Genomic DNA, 12,862 nt, shown 5'->3' with positions numbered 1-12,862 from the left:
ACACATTCCTACACTTGAGTGAATAGCTTTTCTTGAAGGAGGGGGAGAGAGCTGGGATGAAAACTCCTTACAGTATGCCATGGAAGTACCTATAGCTGCCCCCTTGGACAATCTAAGGGATGCTCCACACTCTGAAGTTTTGACATCCTCCTAGGAATAGTGAATTGTACTCAGTTCCCACCTATTAGGTTCTGGATCAGGCGGCTTTTCCTGTTGTACTTCTGGGGAGCACAAATTGCAGTGCCTCCACCTGCGCATGAGAGCATCTCTATGTAGCTGGCCAAGAACGAGCAGGACACGGTGCTTGCAGAGATCTCTCCTGTAACCATAGTTGATAAAATATGATTTTTTTTCTAAGTGTGTTTGGGATATGCTGAGGCTGAAGCCACCAACAGTGCCTGGTAGATTCACTGGAGAGAAAGCAGTAACATTCTTTTTAGATAGTATTTGGGCTAGAGGGAATAAACCAGTTACAGCTAGCAAGTAGAAAAGAAACCTGAAAGATGACTGTGTTTTCATAGAGTTAGATGGGGAGAACTGGACAGCGGAGCTCCATGCTCTTTGTTTCTGCAGCCATCTCTGTTCTCTAAATGGGATCCCCTCCAAAAACCCAGTGCTTGGCAGAACAGCATAAACAAGTGAATAAAGATCACGTAATGTTAAAATTTTGCTAACCTAAGGTAGCAACAATGTGGCTGTTAACATATCTGCATGGGAGTAGTCATTAATCAGAGGGTGCATGAGGTTCATTTGTTTCCTCCTAGGCAGGGCTGTTTTCACACAAACAATTCTCCATAGGAGAGCTGGAGGTGTGCTGCTCTGTCCTTGTCATTGGGAAAGGATGTGCTGGAAGGCCAAGCCTGTGGGAGATACTTGCTGTGAATGATGGGTCTTGCTTGCCTCCTTTTAGCTTTTTTCAGTGATTAGTGAAATTGTTGGAGGCTTTTTGGAAGAAAAAAAATCCTGCTTAAGTTACAGATGGTATTAAATTAAACTTTTCTTTTACTCCAGTAGATCCTTTCTCCATCTTCTATATTCAGTGTAATATTGTCACCTTTTTCTTGGCTTTGTACAATAATGCCGGAAGTCAGAGAATCAGCTTCTTTCTTGCCTTCACTGAAACTCATGTTTCGCTGCCTACCCTCAAACTTTCCTGAGCAACTGACTCAACTAGGGATCAGATGTGGATGAATGAAGACATGTTGCAGCCTGATATTTCGTCTGGATATGTTCATTGCTTGTTGTGCTTTGGAGGGTTATTTGCATGGCAACGAGAACTCTTCAGTAATGTAGTGAACATGCACACTGGGAAGGTTTGCTTTCTGTAAATGAAGGGATGTATTAGAGTCTTTTCTGAAATAGAAGCAGAAGAGCAAGAGATGAGCTGGAATTGGCATCGTTTCCCCTCAGCAGAATATTGTGACCAGGTGACCAGGTTCCTGTGTTTTGTCAGTTCTCACTGTGGAAGGGACAATTTTACATAAGCCAAACCAACAATGACAACAACAGAAGCCCCGAACCATACAGTTGGAGAACAAAATATTCTCTGTAGACTTAGGAAGGCCGGTTTTGCTGAGAACAAACACCACAATTTTTTTTTTCCAAAGGATAGCCCAACTGGATGTGACTCAGAAGGGAGCCATCCAAACTTCTGTGAAGCCCGGCTTCTTTTCAGTGTCACAGAGCCAACTGAAACCTGTTGTATTGTAAAAATACTGGCATCAGCACAGGCATGTGCTTTGTTCACCCTCAAGTATTGTAGTGTTAAAAATAGTTTTATTAAAGGGAAACCACACCTATAGCATAACAGTAAAGCAAAGGCTTGTCCAAGCTAAAGAAATTTGCATTGCTGTGATGATATCCTATAGAAATGGAAAAGTCCTCAGGTAAATGTGCTGCTGTAGTGCAAAACGGAGCTTGCAGCAGGGAGGCTGTTCTGGCATGTTGCTGTATTTTATGTCCTGTCAGGCCTCAAGGACAGATACTGGCTGCACAGTTTAGAAAAAGCATTTTTGAAATAAAACACATTTGCAGTAACAAAAAAATCACTTGAGGATTCTAAATATCCAGTCAGCATAAAAAATGCATGCAGTAGTTTGGCAGGACATGTATGAAATCCCTAAAGATCAAGCAGCCTGTTGTCTCCTGGTATTCTGAGCTTCTGGAGATGCGTGCAGCTTGCTAAAGCCTCCACTGTAGCACCTACCCACCCTGGCAGCAGGACAGTGTCTCTATTCAGATCCTCTAAGTCATATGAGGCTTTGGGCAACCTGGTCTAGTGGAGGGTGTCCCTGCCCATGGCAGGGGGGTTGGAACTAGATTATCTTTGAGGTCCCTTCCAACCCAAACCATTCTGTGATTCTATGACATCTTTTCCAAAGTAGCAGTGCAGATGATGGAAGCAGCACTCAATACACAGATAGCTCTGTGCAAAGGTACACTGGCTGTATTTTCACGTGGCAAAGGATCATCCGTCTACTGTATCTGACCTTGCCCATGTGTTCTCTGATCATCTGCAAGAAGATGGAGATCTATGTGCAGATACTTGGTCAAATAAGGGGAGGGAAGGAACACGTGCATACTGTTTCGCATTGATGTGCCCTTGGAAGGTAAGGTCATGTTCAGTAGAAGAGCTCAGGTTGTCTATGTCGTGGAAAACTAACTTTGATGTGTTTGGGTGCTTCCATTGACTTCTACCTTAGGGGGAAAGCCAGCTATTGTAATGTCCCTGACAGAAGCACGTAGGTTTGCGGGGCAATGCAGTGGTTTTTAGGATGTGCTTACTGCTGCAATAGAAACACCTCTTCAGTGCATGCTGCTGCTTGTAAAAAGTTTGCTTGTAGGCTGATAAGCCTGGGAAACTAAAATGCTTGTGGTTGGAACACCAATGTGGTGCAGGGCACAGCAGCGTGAGCATCCAGCGTGTGCCTGGGGCCGGCTGCTGGGCTCAGCTTTTGCCTCAGCCATCCTGCTGGGAGGGCCCTGAGGGGAGTCACTGGTCTTGTCAAGAGTGGTTTTGATGATGATGATGCCTTGCAGCTGGTTTCTGGAGGCAGGGCAAGCCTCTCTCTTCATCCATGCCACCACACTTTTGGCAGGCTAACAACACACAGTTGACCATTACTGAGCTGAATTTGAGCTTGGAAGGGAAAGGCATTACCACAGCAGTTCTCCTGAGCAGCCGAGTGCCCTGCAGTGCTGCCTTCAGACCAGGCTTGCCTCACAAGAAACCGCAAGTAGTTGTTGTGGCATCTCCTTCTTGGTGCACTGAGTCAGGGAGGTGAGCTTCTGCTGGCAGCGAGTTGTCTGCAGAGGAATTGGCCTCTCCCGTGCTTGTTCATTTCTATTTAGGTGGGGTAAATATTAACCCTTAGCTGGAAACAGAAGAATAAAAGGTATATTGCAAATAATCCCTTGCACCCACTGCCTACCTCTCTGGAGGGCTTGCACAACTGACTGGCGTCTCTCCCACACAAGTCTGTTGCTGCTGATGGGTATGACCACGGCCAAGTGGTGTTCCTGCCACGTTTTTAGGGAGTTTTTGTCTCAGGACCCTCCCTACTTCTCTCTGCGTGTTGGTATACAGAAAAATAGCCAGGGACTAATCTCGCCTAAAGCTGGTATTTTCTCCTGCCTGCATGGCATCCGCAGTCAAGTGTGTGAAGGCAGGAGAACAAGAGCCTGGTGGTTTTGCTGCATGCAAAGTCTCTGGGAAATCTCTGCCCATAGGTAGGTAGGCCAGTACTCCTATCACTGAGGTTTGGTCTTTCACTTCCAGCTAAATGGCAATCACTTTTAACACAGAAAGTTGAGATATTCTAATAATCTGCTAAGTGCAGATACTGCATTTTTTTAAAGAAAAGTGTAAATGACAGCAAATTGGATGCAAAAGCTGAAAGTATAGTGTGATTCTTGCAGGTGCAGAAAGGTTACTAGGGGATGAAGAGGTTAGATATTATTGCTGCTTTTGCCACTTTCACAATATCCATACCAGGAGAAATCATCAAACTTCTTGAATCTTCTTTCCTCTGTCTTTGCAATGGGAGGATGGTACCTGCTTGGCTTCGTCAAGTGCTTTGAGATCTGCGAGTGAACCGTTGTCTGTAACTGACCCCTGACTGTGGTTACCTGTTGGTTATCCTTGTTCCTGCAAAGGGATGATCTGACTCCCAATTTCAGCTGTGGAAAGTGGCAGGTACAAACTCACAGTTAGGGTGGAAGTAGGTGATGGCACCAAAGGTTCAAAAAGCTCAACTCTGACGTGTCCTAGGGAGCCTTCTGTTTGGCATATGGGGATTCCCAGTTCAGGTTTAAACAGGCTGGAGTCATAGATGGAGGGGAAAATAAGAGGATGGTTTTAATAAGTTTCCCTCATTCCTAAGCAGCAGCAAGCATATGAATTTGGAATCGGCCCCTTGACACACAAGACCTGAGTGGCACCCTTGTGCCTCTGGTGGCCCACAAGCTTGTGATCCTCGGCTGGAGTGCAGAGCAAAAACTCTTGTCTAAATCCACCCACATGCAGTCACATTTGGGTTTCTAACTGGAAACTTCATCCAGACTGAAGCACACTGCAAATAATACAGACCTCCCAAGGAACTGTCTGTCTGACCTGCATGGAAATTAGTCCTGGTGTAAGATGTGGGACGTGATGTTTTACATACAGAGTTGCAGTGGTGTTGCTTCTAATGTGACTGGTTCTGCTGGAATAAAGATGACCTGTAGAAATGAGCCAAACCACTATAAAGTACTTTTTATCAGTAAAACCATATGTGTGCTTGGGGGTGGGCATGGTATGTTTTTTAATGCATCATTATGAAATAATAATGAACTGTGTGTAGACATGGCCTAAAAAAAGAAGGATCTCAGGCTAGCTTTCCATCTGTACTTACTAAAATGTCTTTTGGGTTATTAAAACCCTGGGCTATATGAAATGATTTTAAAGATAGAAGCTTGTTGTTATGAAGCCACTTGAGATATTGTACAGTGTGACTGCAGAACTATGCAAATTGGAGTAATTTCCATTTGACATATGCATTGTAATTATTGAAAGCTTTTTTCCCCAAATTTATTTTTTATGTCTGCTGTGGTTAATTCACAATCTCCTTTTAACATTGGCAATTATAATTATTTGCCAAGAGCAAGCCCTTGCTAACAAAAATCTAGTTTTCTTTAGCCTGCAGCTTTTCTTTTGATTTCATGATGAGGTACGGTTAATCAGAGGAATCAATGCTGGCCTCTGAGTATCCAGCAGGGCAGAAAAACACTGCAGTCAGAAAAAGAAATGCAATTAATTAGCCCAAGCTTCTTTCTAGCATCCCAACCCTGGGCCTCCTGAGCTGCTGTGTTTGAGTGGAGAGGTGCTCTGTGAGAAGATCAATCAGAGTTAGCATCTCAATAGGACTTACAGTGAAAACTGTCTGTGCCCACTGTGAGATTTCTCCTTGGAGTTCTTGCTTATTATTCTTCTGTAGGGGCTACAGGTATAAAATAGCATGTATTTGGGGAAAACAGTGTTATTAGGTTGAAAAAAATCTTTCTAGGGCTGTTTTGCATAGGAATCTGAGACAAATCTATGAAAAATGTAGTAGTTGAAGGGCTTTAGGCTTCTAGCTGCATATTGCTGTTCAGAAATAAAGCAATTCTTATTCGCTTGAAAATGCCCTGTCCTTTCTGCCCTCCTTTTCCTTGCAGATCAGTGTGCAATGCAGCTTCTGAAAGGAAACGTAAGTCCAAGTGCTTTCTGAGAATTACTGACCTATTTTACAGGTATTTTATTCTTCATTGAATCAGATATGTACCTGCAAGAATGTAGGTGGATAAAAATTACATTTCTTTCACCTACCACGGCACAGGTCAAGTACAGGAGAGCTCTCCCATTTATGTTTCCCCCCCTGGGATATTACTTCAAGTTCTCCTGGGGCTTCAGAGGGATGGTGTCCAAACATAGCCTTGCAGTGAGCTCAGAGCAGCGTAAGGTACGGCAACCTGGGCTCCGTTTCTCCCGTAGCAGAAGGTCTGTCTGAAGGTGGTGCAGTGAGAGGAAGTACCCATGTTGACCCATCTTTCCGGTCCAGGTATCCAGCATGTATGTAGTAAAACAAAGCCTGTTGCAAATAGGGGCTCGTTTTCCATTGTGTGTTTGTGGAGCATCTAGCACAAGAGGGTCCTGGGATTACAACACAAATGCATCAAAAACAAGCACTGAGGTTGATGAAGAACACATCAGGTTGGGCTACCATAATTGACTAGATCCAGCCTACTGAACATAATGGGGAAACGTTCCAGTGCTGATGTGTTTTCCCGCAGATTTTCAATGGTGGGGAAGAGTTCCCAGTCTCCATTAGAGCAAGCTGTGGAAAAGCGTAATGAAATACGGCTTCAGCTGCTACTGTAGCATAGCTGTGTCTTGTCCAGTGCACGTTTAGCGAGCATGAGCGTGAATGGCATTTTCCAAGAAACCCGTTCAGGAGGATTAGTCTGGGGATTGACTGCAGACAGGGCAATCTGGCATCCAGGCAGATTGCACCTGATGAGTTATAGCTATCTGAGTCAGCTGGTTGGGCTGCTGCTGAGTCCTTGGCTCTTGTGTAAGCTCTGCAGTCTGGGGAGTAATTAATCAAGCATCCATCTTTCTTATGGACCCAGGTTTGGAGCCAGGGAAACACGATGTCAGCGTCTCACATAGTTAGAATTGCTGATTCACTTTGATCCATCCTCACTGTTGCTTTTCAGAATCGGTTTATGGCTCCTTGTTAGCAGCATTTAGCTTGCTCTGACAGGAATAAAATATTAACTGGGAAAGTATACCAATTCCAAGGCTACTACCTTTTTGAGGAGGGCTTTACATTTATTTAGAAGTTTCTCAGATAACCTGAGAATTAGGAAGAAGTGTTGGCTGAAAAGTTATCAAAAGTGCAGTTAGTTTAAACCACAGTTTGCTTGTCATCTATTCACCTTTGTTCCATTGACCATGTTGCTCGAAGAGCCAAACCAATGGCCAGTGTGACTACTTTAATGGGATTAGGGCTGAGGTAAATTTGACCTGAAGCTTGCTGAGGCATGGTGCCAACTCCCTTGAAAACTCCATTTTCAAAATTCTTGTTAACCTCAAAATGGGAGTAGGACTGGACTGAAGGAACTGGACTCAGGAATGGCTAGGGTAGAGCTGTGCTACTTAACATCAACTCGGAGAGGTGAGGTCTTCTACAAGCAGAGGACTTAGACTGTGAAGCAGGAATGAGAAGCCCTGAAGGATCAAGCCATGGTCTCATCCATACATAGTCTTAGGCAAACTTTGATGACCTAGGTAGGTGGAAAAATACCGTCTTTCAGACTGACTGTTGTGTATATGCTTTTGTAGTCTCCTAGATCCTAGTGAAATGGCACACCAGAAACAAGCAGATAGAAAAGGCACCCTTGAGCCCCTTGGATGAAGTTGGGAGATTGGTCCAGCTGACCCGTTTCATCTTGACACCTTTTGCTTCCCAATTTTTCTCTTCCTCTCTGCGGCCTTTCCTGAGAGTGGAACAGTCGTGCCAGCCTCTCCAGTCCTGCTGCTGATGCAGTAGAAGTGCATTGAGTAGAAGGGGGACCTACTGACAAAATGAGTAGGCAACCACTGAGAGAACGTTCTCCTCCCTAAGACACGTTGTTCAACCTGGCGTTCATCCATCCCTGCATAACTTCACATCACTCCGGAAAATCTGGTTCCACCAGTCTCATGGGCTCTAGTAGGGTTTGCCCAGTAATTATAAACTGACATTTCCAATTTCTGCAGGTGTATATTTGAAAGAGAAGACCTGATTTACAGTGTAAGCGTGTACATGCAGATGCACATGGGGACACAGAGAGTGTGTCAAATGAAAGAAATGTCACCGCCCACCTCCACCTGCCAAGTACTTGTATTTAGGTATGTGAAAGGGACTCTCTCACCTTCCTTTCTCTGCACGTGTGCGTGTCTCTATGTGCTTACAAACTAAAGTCAAAAATGTGTGTGGGGTGTAGTTTTCAAATGCATCCAGTTATATTAGTGCATCCCAGTCCATAGTTGAGTGCTTTGGTGTCCGTAGTCAGTACACTATTTGGGAAGGTGAGTAGTGATTTTAGAATTCATTTTAACCACTCAGATCAGGAAATTAGGTCAAATATGTGCTCCATTCATCCAGCACTGCAGGGCTGACACACATTTTCTTCAGCACAGAGATCCTTCAAACTTCATTGGGCAGGAAAAGAAGTAGAAATACTCCAGCTGCAAATATTGCAGAGAAATAAGGTTAGGAAAAATGTTTGGAGCAGAGTCTGGGTTAAGTAGGTAGCGAAGCCTGATGCTTCGTGTAATCATCTCATGGCAAGGATCACACTAGAAACTGGAGTGCATCTCACGCAAACAGATAGTATCGCTGAATCTTTGTTGAAGAAAAACGATCCTGAAATATAAAGTGCAGGGAGAGTACAGGGTTTGCTGCTCTGCATAGTGATGCCATGTGAGATACAGATAGGGATCTGACACTGCAACTTGTAGGGTTAGGGGGTTTTTTTAAGACTTGGATTTCCTGTCACTTGGCTGGCGATGTAATTTTTCAATGTTCATAAACCTTCATGAATCCTGTACAAATCTGCCAAAATAATGGCTACATTAACTACTTACCAGCATTACTCTGATGTTTATCTTTTGTCAGTTTTTTATTTAGTACTCGATTACAACTTGCTAGTTTTAATGGGAGTAGAAAGGGTAGGGAAGAGAAACATAAAGAAAATTAGCTCTAATTATCTGCCATAAATTTATCTGACTCAGTAAGCGTAAACAATTCTGTAATGGAAAGGCAAGTTGAAAGAAAATTGAACTGCCTGATTTCCTAATCCTCCCAAAGCCTTTACAACAGCTGGCCATTTAGTTGTTGTCAGCTAACACAAAAAGAAACATATTTAAATACAGATAATAATGCCCCAGGAGAATAGAGATCGACCATACGTTGTGATTGCCCCATGATTTCATTACTGTGGAAGAGAAAGGTATTATAATATACTAGACTGATGGTGTGCATTTTGCTCTAGAAATTGAATAGCGGGATTGAGAATAATTGGAACAAATAAAGGACCAAATACAGAGGTTTTCACTGAGCTTTTTATTTAGTCCTAAAACAATTAAAATTCCATTGAAATTAATGAGGGTTTGCTTGAATAAGGTCTAATTAGAATGGTTTTCTTTTCTCAGTTTATTTGAGTACGTAGTGGGAGTCTCTTGATTTTTTTTTTTTCTCCCTTGCACAAGGAAGTACTCAGCAGGGATGTGACCCTGAAGTTATGATGGGGATTTGAAGATTAAAAAATTGAACAGAAATTTGAGAAAGCCAGCATAGTGTCCCATATACTTTTTCCCAAGTGCATATGAGAGCATGGAAAGCATCCAAGTAGGGCTCAGGGAATGTAAGTCTGAGCATGTTTCAGATGCCTGAACAGATAATCTCAAGCAGGGACCCCTGAAGCATTTCCTTGTGGTGTGCAAGTAGCTGGTTTGTCAGAGTGTATTTGCACCTTCTCTCAATTTCCCAGCACTTAGAGATTTTTTTATATAGTTAAAAATATACTAAGCACTTCATTTATTTCAGTCTCCAGTGTTGTTATTTGCATAAGCGCTTGCAGAGGAGTGATCAGAATGACATGCCAAGGTGGGCTATAAACCAAGCATCAAACTCTGCCCATGTTAGGAAGGCCCTAGAGAATTTTGCTTTGCCTTGCAAGGTGTGCTGGCATACATAATAGCACAAGACTTGGTTGCTTTCCTTGCTCTCCAGCACATTGCCTATGGATTCAGTGATGCAGATGCATTATACTCCCAAATCAAAAGCCACAACTAGCCAGACTAACAGAATAAGCAATCAAAAATTCATATGGACTTACTAGAAAATTTATCTTCAAGTCAGCATGTTGTCAAAATCATATGGATGCATATGGTCTTCGCAGAAGGTGTCATACATTATAGAAGCATAGAGTATCTCAAGTGGGAAGGATCATCAAGTCCAACTCCCTTCTCCTCACAGGACTACCTAAAGCTTTATGAAGCAACCCTGACTCCAACATCAAGCACAAAAGGACTGCATCTATTTCAGTGTGCCTTGAATACTGCAACAGCAGCATTTATACCTGCAGCAATAGTAATGTATGGCAGACACGGTGCCAGTCCCTAACCCTAATGACTACCTCCATGCAAATAAAAGCGCCAATATTAATGCATGATGAAAATTGATATCATCATTACAATTTTCTTCCATCCTGGTGAACTGTCCTGGTTCTGCTTAGACGGCACTTATTTACCTACAGGCATTGTTACAATCTCTTGGAGTCAGCAGGGGTATTTTCCCAGCCTAGGCACCACACCTCAGCAGCTATCTACAAAGAACTGATCAGCTCTTTTTTTTGTTTCAAGACAAACCCGTTCCCTGCCTTTCAGTTTCCTAGAATGATTTTACAGACCGCTAACCCAGCTGACATAATTTCTGTAAGCTCACAGCTCATATTAACCTTCTTCTCATTGAGACCACTTGTAGTTCTCACACTGTTTGCATGAGCTGCGCGTGTCTCGTTTGCTGGGTGACACCTAAACTGTTGATGGAGATGCTGCTCGTGTGTCACTAGCAGCAGGATGTCTTTGCAGGATTTCTTTTCATCGTGCATGTATTCACTTGAGTGAACTTTGGTTTAGCCTATGGTTACAGAGCAGCCAAGGCAGAGACAGTGACAAACAGCTTTTTTCCCGTGTATTTGTTTTCCTTTTCAAAGCAGTTGTGTGGAAAAGAGGTTACATCAGTGAGGATAAACCAGCCTGGAGTCACGGTGAGATGCACCAGGGCCAGAAGCAGGTGTGTGAAATGAGACCCTCGCTGCGGTGGTGGTGTGTATGGTTTGGGAACGTGTGTGCTTACTGTATAGAATTTTTCATCTAATATTTGTGAAGTGCATCTCATCTCACTTGGCTATAAAATGTAACAGTGCATGTGTTGTTCTACTTCATAATATTTTGATGCAGAGGAAAAGATGCAGGGTTTATAAAATCTGTATCAGCCATTGATTTGCTATGGCCAAATGAGCTGTTGCTTGTCAGCAGGGTGGTGTATTACTCCCTGTGTGCGTTCGCCGTCTGTTTCAGCTGCGAAGGAAAATATGTTCTTTCAGTCACTGTTATTTTCCTTCACACTTACAGCAGACTAGGAATACACACATGCCCTGTTAATATGAATCAGTTCGTGAGCTATGACTCATTATGCTATAGTAACTCGATTTTTTGCAACAGCTATACATATCTGCGATTAACAAAGATTGCCTGGGCCAATGTTAGAGCTGTGACTAATGCCAATCTTGTTAGGCATTCATCATCCAGATTTATCTCCTTGTCAAAAGTTTTGTTAAATAAGGTTTCCTCAAAGAAACATTGTCTTGCCATCAATTTTCCCCTGGCAGATGTATTGATTGAAATAAATGCATTTTTCATGCCACTCAAGGAATTGAGTGACAGATCGTGCGCTGAATACAATAAATACAACTATTGTTCTTATTGTTACTATAATTATTACTGTATCACAATATTGATGGCAGCAGCATCTAATAATAGCAGAGACACCGCTATGTACTAGTAAGAAATCCTCATCCTGTGTGAAAAGGTTTTTCCAATCACCCGAGTGGTTGTTTTTGTGAGATAAACAGAAATAGCTCCTCATTTTCCAGAGCAGAGCAGCATTCTATCAGGTTTTCCACTCCTCCTGCTAGAAATGTACATATCCATATTTATTTAGACCATTTTCTTAGGGATTCAAAAGCTTTTCATCACTATGCAGTATGGGATGCGTGAATCTCCACATGTAACGCATCAGAAAATAATATCAGCCCCATAGAATGGCCTGTCCCAGCACTGTATTTCTCAGTCTTGATAGACATATTGGGCAATAGCTTAATTCACACACACATACCACCATTTTAATGTAGATGCTTTTTTTCCATCATCCCTCCCTCCTGTCCAGTCTCTGGGTACAGAAGGATGCTTGTTTTCTCTGAAATGTATTTCTTTCTCCTCCATTGTTGGTTTGTTGGGTTTTTTGTTTGTTTTTTTTTTCTTCCCTGTAGAAAAGATGCTAGCAGTGCTCACAGGAATATTGGACTGAAGGAGAGCCTTTTAGGATGGGCCTCTGAGGACCGGGGATGTTGCTGATACCACAGGGGCTTGCTGTGCAGCTCCTGGAGCGGCAGGAGCTCCTCTGGACTGTTTGCACCAGCCCCTTCCAGTGTCCTCCTTTCTGCCTTGTAGCGTTCTTCCTTCCCTTTCCCTCTCCTCTCCCCTTCGCCGTTCCCGCAGACACCTTCCCGCTTTCCTCTGCCGCAGCCCCTGCCACTGCTTGCTCATCAGAATTGACTCCAGAAACCCCCCCGGCCGCCTTGCATCCCCCTGGGAGCCCCGCGGGGGGAGCGGGACTATGGGTTTTGCCTGGTTCCTCCCGACACCCGGGTTGCCGGTCCCTTCCCGCTGCTCCTATAACCCAGATGAGCTTCGTATTAATGAGCACGACATCCCTCTAGGCCTTGCAGCAGCATCTTGGCACAACAGCCAAATGAGAGAAGCGCTTTTTGTTGAGACAACTGTTTGGAAACCATGCCTGGGGGCCGAGGCGTTGCCTGCTGCTAAAAGCAAGGGGCCAAAGTATCTGTGTAGACATCATCTGGAGCTGAGTGGGGAAGGAGCCATTTGCGGAGCTGTAATTAAGAGGGGGTACTGCTCACCAAGTAATATTGCACTGATTGAAGAGCAGATCAGAAAAATCATAATTTATGGTGCTGAACATTTATGGCTTATCACACACGTAGCAGGCTA

General features: G+C 43.6%; 2 protein-coding genes across 6 annotated transcripts in view; both read left to right on the top strand.

Moving 5' to 3' along the window:
• Nucleotides 1-12,862, top strand: part of TBC1D7 (TBC1 domain family member 7) — a 258,846-nt gene that overhangs the window by 197,683 nt on the left and 48,301 nt on the right. The gene's annotated exons all lie outside the window — the stretch shown is intronic.
• Nucleotides 1-12,862, top strand: part of GFOD1 (Gfo/Idh/MocA-like oxidoreductase domain containing 1) — a 76,123-nt gene that overhangs the window by 48,294 nt on the left and 14,967 nt on the right. The window contains exon 1 of one of the 5 annotated variants that reach the window (XM_075745076.1): nt 10,767-10,862. The exons of the other annotated variants lie outside the window; for them this stretch is intronic. The gene's annotated coding sequence lies outside the window, so the exon portion shown is untranslated. Of the gene's footprint in view, nt 1-10,766; nt 10,863-12,862 lie in introns of those variants that run through there. 5 annotated transcript variants of the gene reach the window in all.

This window comes from Balearica regulorum, chromosome 2 (genome assembly GCF_011004875.1).
Source record: "Balearica regulorum gibbericeps isolate bBalReg1 chromosome 2, bBalReg1.pri, whole genome shotgun sequence".
NCBI lineage: Eukaryota > Metazoa > Chordata > Aves > Gruiformes > Gruidae > Balearica > Balearica regulorum.
This window is presented reverse-complemented; position numbering and strand designations above follow the sequence as displayed.